General features: G+C 37.4%; 1 protein-coding gene across 3 annotated transcripts in view; it reads right to left on the reverse strand.

Annotated features, from left to right (window-relative positions):
• tnrc6c1 (trinucleotide repeat containing adaptor 6C1) overlaps nucleotides 1-4,068 on the reverse strand; it is a 52,456-nt gene extending 48,388 nt beyond the window's left edge. For 2 of the 3 annotated variants that reach the window (XM_081609928.1, XM_081609927.1), the window contains exon 1: nucleotides 3,774-4,068. The gene's annotated coding sequence lies outside the window, so the exon portion shown is untranslated. The remainder of the gene's footprint in view (nucleotides 1-3,773) is intronic. The other variant, XM_008416859.3, reaches the window with a different exon arrangement.
• Between the last annotated feature and the right edge of the window lie 1,932 nt (nucleotides 4,069-6,000).

Here is a 6,000-nt window from a genome sequence, read left to right on the forward strand (position 1 = left end):
ACTGCACCGCTGTTGGTGGTTAATAAAAGAAAAAGTTCTGGATTCAATAATGTCCTGACTGAGTTTCATATACTTGCATTCATGGGATTTATCCAATGAATCCAATTTTGTCTCATTGTCAAAACCCATTCATGTCAGTTCAACTGTTAGGTGAAAAATCGTTGCTTGTATTGAGTTTGTACTGAATTTCTAGTTAGTAATTCCTTACATTGTGTCAGACTTCACATATTTGGCCCTTGTTTGTGTCTCACTGTATTCACAATGAGTGCTTGGATTGTGATCAGATCTATATTATCTGCATCTATTAAAATCAAAACTGGATTATTATCTGACATAGATAATGGACGGACACAGCTGTAAACTCCAAACAAAACAAAACTGTTGTGGAACGTGTTCATACAACCTACAAGGTTGCAAGGTTTGCGTTTTCTTCTACAACTGTTGAGTTTGGCAAAATAAAGTTGCAATTTAGAACGGAGGTTCAAATTGGACCTAAACCAGGCTCTTTTTGGATCCATATTGCTCCAAAATTCCTGAACACTGACATTATCAAAGACCAAAATGTTGATTTTTGGGACGTCAGGTTTCACACTTAAACGTGGATGGATGGAAACATTTAGGCAGCGGGAGAGGAGATCAATTCTGAAAACACAGATCTATCCAAATACCAAAATAATGCGTCATACGTTTCCAGACTAAGTAAAAAAACCGTCCATAGTAACATTCTTCATGTAAAGAACTTGCAAATCACTGATTTGATGTCTGACATGTAAACGAACAAAGAAGCTAATCCCTGTTTGTACTGGTAGTGACAAAAGCACTGGAAATAATAATAAATAAATTGCCTTTTTAGCAAATCAATGAGCAATAACTACAAATAGCATCTGGGTATTTCTTCAAGCTTTAAACTTGAGGTTTCTCATTTTGTTCAATGCAAGATCATCATTTTCAGACAGACTTATGGATATTGAGAACCAGCCAAACCAAATGACAAGATCCGGCCAAATATCCCTCAGTTATTCAAGCAAAAGGACTTTAAGGGTTTTTAAACTGAAAGTTATGCTATGACCTAATCTGTATTATAATCACAGCATTTAGCGGTCTGGTTTTGTTATCAACCCCCTCTGCCCCTTCCTTTTCATGCCTCTCTGTGAATAGACACTGCCTCTTTCACAGGCTTTGGTTCCTGAGTGGGGCCCCCCTAACCCAGCAGTGAGAAAAATAACCCGGGTGACCCCGTCTCTTAACCGCCACCTCCTCAAGACCAAATTTAGGCTCCATGACACATTAGTAAAACCAGCAGGAATCAAAGCTTAAATTGGTTTGCTCTCTCAATGCGTCAGAGCAGTGGCATCCCCCAGCAGGTATGTTACTATCAGCGAGTCTGCAGCTGCCATTTTTTGCTCCAGTTGCTTGATTGATGATTATGCTGTTGGCTGCATCGCCCCCCCTAAATTGTGGCTTGTAGTTTCCAGAATTCCTATTAATAGCAAACAAACCCAGAATATCATTAACTATCTATTTTTTTTTCCACAGACGAGTTTTCTTATTGGGGATTTTGTCCAAGTAAATAGTTTGACTGACCTGAAGAAAAACTGAATTTTTAAAATCAACCATGTAGTCTTCATTTTTTTCAGTGACATTTATACCAAAATTATTTTGATGATATATGTTCACATGCTTAATTCTCACATTATGTCGATTTCATTAGACAGCTGGCTTAAATAATTAATGGGAATCTAACTGGTGCAGTATAAAATGACCTTAAAATAATGTAAAATCTTAGCAAATACATGATTTTTAACCACCATCTCAAAATGTATAACAACAATACCTAAGCATAATAGATAAACTGATAATTAATGATTAAGTACATGAGTTAACAACTATTTCACTTACATTTTTAAATTGGAAGAGACAAAATGACACAACTTGAAATGGTTGAACTGGTGAAGAGAAATAATTGACCTGTACTCATTATTCGCACAGTCCTGCCAGCATCAGTATAAATAAGCATACATTCATGGTATGGCATGTGACATTTAATAAAACAAATGTATACTAAGGTTTTATTTTTAAAAAATGAATTTTTAATTGCCATGTAGTTAATGAAAAGGTAGAAATAGTGCCAGGATAATCAGTTTTGTCAAGGGTGGAGTTACTCAGTGACCCTCCTCCCCCATTTGCTTGGCACTACTTATCAGCAAACTAGAATAAAAAGAGTAGTGCCCCCGACCCTTGCCAACAAAAAAAAATACAATTTGGCTGTATAAAAATGTCAAGTTATCACTGCAGACACCCTGACTAATCAACAGGCTACCAGCTTGTTAGACTTTAGTTATTCTGTAACAACACGAGTGTTAAACTCCAGTCCTCAAAAACCAGTGTCCTGCAACAGTTTGATGTGTCCCAAATTAAACACTCCTGAATCAAATGACTATTACCTCCTCGTGCACTCAACTTCAAATGAGTCCTGCTAATGATCTAATTACATGACTCAGTCTGTTGACACAAGGAGTCATTAGTAAAAGTTGCAGAACACGGAGAGGACAGGAGTTTGACACCAGAGCTCTGCGATGAACACACCTCAATAACTGATCACATTCTACACAATAATCACATATACTTACAAGACAACTAACTTGGTGGGTGGTTAACTGAAAATTTGGTTCAGATCTGTCAAAAACTTAAATGTGTATAATAGATCATATTCAAAACTAACATTTTTTGTAGCAGAAGAAATGTTTATAAAATGTTAATAAACTCAATAGTTTACATATACCATGACTTAGTAACGCCAGGGTTTTTTTTACTCAACACTTTGCAGAATTAAGGATAAATAACCATAGCAATTTTTAGATTTTACTGATTGTTACAAAATAAGACAAATATTACAAAGTACATTTAAAACGTCTTTTATGATGTTGTTCTCGGTATAGATTTTGATCCACCATGCACAATGGGAAGTCGAATTTGTTTTTATCTCTTTTTTGCATAAAGCCAAGCTGCGGGACATGCGGGTTAAAGAGTTTAGAGGCATCATTTCTCAGGGATTACACAGAAATCTAATGCTCACACTGACAAGACAAAGAACTAACAGCAGATTTCAAGCAAACGCAAAACGAGACACTCAGGTTGCGACGCACTAAAGTAACAGGAATAGCATAATTTGGTTCTTCCCCGCAATTAAAATGAGAGCTGGAAGTAATCAATTTACAAACTGTGGAGCAGGGACTGATGCACGAGCGAAGGCTCGTGGTGAATGAAGCTGGCAGAGATGTGTGGACATAAACCCTGTAGATAAACCGGGGCTAAATGGATTTAAATCGAATCACGTGACGCACAAAGCACATTTTGTGCGAATGAGTGGCGATAATAATGTCCATGTCGGGTCTCCCGCAAAGCAACACAACGGCGGGTGTCCCACCGACGTCTGCCGCCCAGCAGCAACAACACAGTCGCCCTTTATTTTTTTTCCCCCAACAGCGGAGCTTGTTCGGTTCGTAAAGCAAGACGAAAATCGACTTTCGAAACTGAGAAGCTGTATGCAACGCAAACAAACACCGACCACATCGGCAAACTTCGTAAAAGCTGAGAACCCGGTGCAAGACAACAGTGATGTCACAGTGGGCTGAGCCGAAGATATTTCCATATAAACACTGCGTCCAAAACGACAGTCGTCAAAGTCTTGCGTATCTGCGCATTTAGAACACCGTCAAAAATGCGAGGGGTTGCTTTCTGGTAGCACAGGAAAAAGATACGTTAAATCCTACCTTGAAGCGCTCAGTTGGTTCTCATCGGCGGCGGAGCTTCTGCAGCCATTTTGTAGTAACTAACCGGAGCAGGGAGACGGTTGAATCCGTGGTAACTGGGGAAGGTGGGCGGGGCTTCGGGGTGCCACGTGATCTTCAATAACAAAACAAACTGGTCTCGTTTCACAACGCTCCTCCTTCTCCGGGGTTTCCATGACAACTGCAGCTCCTTCATCACTAACCCTGCTGCCGACGCTCTCTGCATCTTGCATCAGCCTTCCCACTATATCACCAAAGAGGAAAGTAGGCAAGAGTAAAAGTCAAAAGTGACGTGTCCACCAGATATAAAGAAATATACGACTGTTTTAGCTGCGTTTGCAGTTTGTACAGTAAGGAATGTGTATATTTGCTGTCATACCAACAGAGGGCACAATTTAAATTGTGCTGCAAGCCAATGTGTTGGTAGCATCTTACTCATCCATTGAGTGTTGCTCTCATGGCGTCTATCTAGCAGGGAATAAGGCTACTACATTAAAGAGAAATTAGTTGCGGGAGGTTAATTTCATATGAGCCGAGTGTTGCTGTAGAGCTGAGTGTTGATGTATTACACCCAGTGAAGTTATTTTTTTTCTCACACATTTTTGTGCATGGTGTATTAGTTGGAAAGTGGGGAAGAATCACATGAAGGTTGTTTTACAATCAAATGTTTGTCATCCACATATTGTTTTCTTTGACAACCATCTCAGTTAATAACAGAAAATATAAATTGTGTTTGAATTTCATGTTGTGACATTTTTTTAGATTTCATCCAAATGTCAGATTTAGACAGAGCTGATATAAAGCAGCTCTTTCTTAGAAGGAAGCCTTCTCAGGTTGCTATCATTGTTAATCATAATCATAATTTTAAAAATTCTGTTAATAATCTTATTGGTAAATATGCACTGAATCATGTTTTCCAGTTTCTTTTTTCTGCATAAACTTTACATGTAAAATCTCATATTAGACAGCCATAAAACATTTAGATGTTTCTCAAGTAGATTGCAGAGATTTATTTAATGCAAAACTAACAGAACATCTGCATCACTATTTCCACAAAAATATACAAATTATTCAGAATAAAAGTCAATTTGTTTTATATCTCTTTTGAAATGTACTCACTGATTATCTCAACATTTCTATGTCTTTATAATCTCTACTTCAATGTAGATAAATTATTATTGTTTATGAGCTTGCAAGTTTATGAACCTCACCATGTTGAACTCAGCTCAATTTATGTATAAAGCATCAATTCACAACACATTTAATCTCATAGTACAATGCCTTGAGAGCTCCAAGTCTATGCAATCCAGTTTGGTTTAAACTCCCACTTTTTCCACTAAATCCAGCTACACTGGGGGTTTTGTAAAAGCATTCAGATGCTCTCAATCTATTCTGACTGAGTTTGAGCTTCTTTTACACAAAGGAATTTTCAAAGATTTTCACCTGAGCATGCAAAAAGCTGGTACAAACATATTGGCAAAGATTAGTAACTGTAATTCTAGCAAAAATTGGTTATACGAAACGCTGACTCAAAGTGGCTGAATACAAATGACTTTTAGGTTTTTAATGTGGTTAATCCTGATAATCACTAAAAATATGTATATGTTTTATGTTTTAATGTTAAATGTCACAATTTTTCAACATATTTCAACTTCATGCCATATTCTTGAGGCGCTGTATGAATTAAACAAGTAAGATAAGAAAAGACACGACAAAACGAGGTGGAAATTTTCCTTCGGCTCTCTAACCACGACAAATTTGTGCAGTTACAATATGATTATGATGAGTATTTGTTTAAATACAAGCTGTATTTCACTTTTATATACAAACAAATAAACACTCATCAAATGTAATAAATAAATAATGGCCATTTCACCATTTTGTTTTTTTTATCTTATGCTCCTTCACTAATAAATTTTCTTTTGGTGCAATAGAAAAATAAAATCACTATTCCAACCCATTCAGGCTGCCATTTTTGTTCCCAAAGCACGCGGTTCCACTGAGATCCATTATCCTTAGCTGAACTGAGAACAGACACATGGTGAAAGGTGAGCTTTGGTAGTTTATCACCAGTCAGGATCTTTTTATCAGCCTCAGAAGCCCACCTCAAATGAACCTTTTTTTAATTGGCGGGATCTAATCATGAACGCCCACAAGAACCTATCACTGAATCTGTTTACAATGCAGACTGATCGCCGCCATGTGCTTT

This window comes from Poecilia reticulata, chromosome 8 (assembly GCF_904066995.2).
Source record: "Poecilia reticulata chromosome 8, P_reticulata-male-v2, whole genome shotgun sequence".
Lineage (NCBI taxonomy): Eukaryota > Metazoa > Chordata > Actinopteri > Cyprinodontiformes > Poeciliidae > Poecilia > Poecilia reticulata.